The following is a 1559-nucleotide window of genomic DNA, read 5'->3' on the forward strand; positions in this document are numbered from 1 at the left end:
CAGCCAGACGTTCACCACTGGTGGAATTCAAAGAATGAAAGCAGGGACCGTCAGACCGTCTCTGGTGATATCAGCTGTGTGGCACTGGAACGTGAACAGACGTAATGTAGCAATGTTGCTGCAGTGTCGTGCCAATCGGAGCAAATTGAAGCAAAGATAAGAAAAAAAACGCACAAAAAAAATGCAAATTCTTTTTTTTTTTATAACCATTTGTCTTGAACCGAACGACTTGTAAACAAAGCGCAAATCCTTGGATTCACAGGTTTTCAGATGGTACCTGAACACACCTTGTGTGACAGCTGCAACGTCAGTATGATGGCGTCATAATCATCATATCAGGCTACGCTGCTACTCCAGCTAGCGCGTAGCTAGCTACTGCGAAATGTTTTTGACGGCGTTAAAAAACATGTTTGTTAATGGTTTTCTCAAGCTGAACAAGTTTACATATTTTGGAGTATTGTCTGTGGGTTCTCAAAAGGGTCTTTCTGGCCAAAAGCAAGGGCTCGCTGGGGGGGGGGATTGGGGGGGCGGGGCTTGGCATGGAAAGTTTGGAAACCCCTGTCTTTTCTTCATAGCATTTTTAATGATTTTATTCTTATTTTTTACGTTTTTTTGAGACCCAACATACAGTGAAGAAGTGTGAACGTAAAAGTGAAAGTATGTATTGAAAACAACAACACTTCGGTTTGTAAAGAACTGTACCAGGACGACCGTATTATTTGTTGTTGTTGCGTCACGTCATTGCGTCATTGTTGTTTACACTCTGTGTTGTCAAACCAGTTTGGAAACGAAATGTCACAGAGGCCAAAAATAAATTCCACCTTTGTTAAATTCCAACAGTGACCTGTATTTCTCTGATCAGCCAATCACTGCTCACTGTGGATTTTGATCTCCGGCGCCTATGATGTTCTGTCCGGGCCTTTTGTGACGTCACGTCTCCAACTATGTAATGGAGTGTTAAAAATACTACACAACAAAGGGCAGCCCAACCACAGTTAATGTTGAATGGTGCTCACGCACGAGCTGCGTTAGAATGGAGCTGCTGACAGGTCGAACCGGTGTGGTTAGCTGACAACGGAATGCTAACAGTAGGCAAATGCACATGCTTGAGTATTTTGGACGACGTTCTTTGGAAAATGCAAATCTGTCGAAACCGAAGAACGCACGAACCAAAACAAACACTTCCTCACTGTAACGTCAACAAACAAAGTCACGTTGTGTAATTAGAAATGATATCCAATAAAGGTGTAAATGAGACACGACATTAGCTCTGATTGAGACGCTAATTCACACATTGATACTCTCATGGAAACAGAACTAGCGTTCCTAATGCTCCATTAGACTCCATTCCACGTCGTCAGCATCCAATTAGACGATAATACAATCATGAATCTTCCTAAGCCGCGGATCGACACTATTTACAGATGAGGACAATACTTGTATTTAGCCTATTTGTCGCTAATTAGCACAAACCCACCTCCTTCGTGTATTTCTAACGAGCTTGAAGTCGGCCTGTTTTTTAGATTTCTGTCTGAACACTGAGCTGGTGGTTTGAGAAA

The sequence above is a fragment of the Cynoglossus semilaevis genome, chromosome 8 (assembly GCF_000523025.1).
Source record: "Cynoglossus semilaevis isolate Cse_v1.0 chromosome 8, Cse_v1.0, whole genome shotgun sequence".
Classification (NCBI taxonomy): domain Eukaryota; kingdom Metazoa; phylum Chordata; class Actinopteri; order Pleuronectiformes; family Cynoglossidae; genus Cynoglossus; species Cynoglossus semilaevis.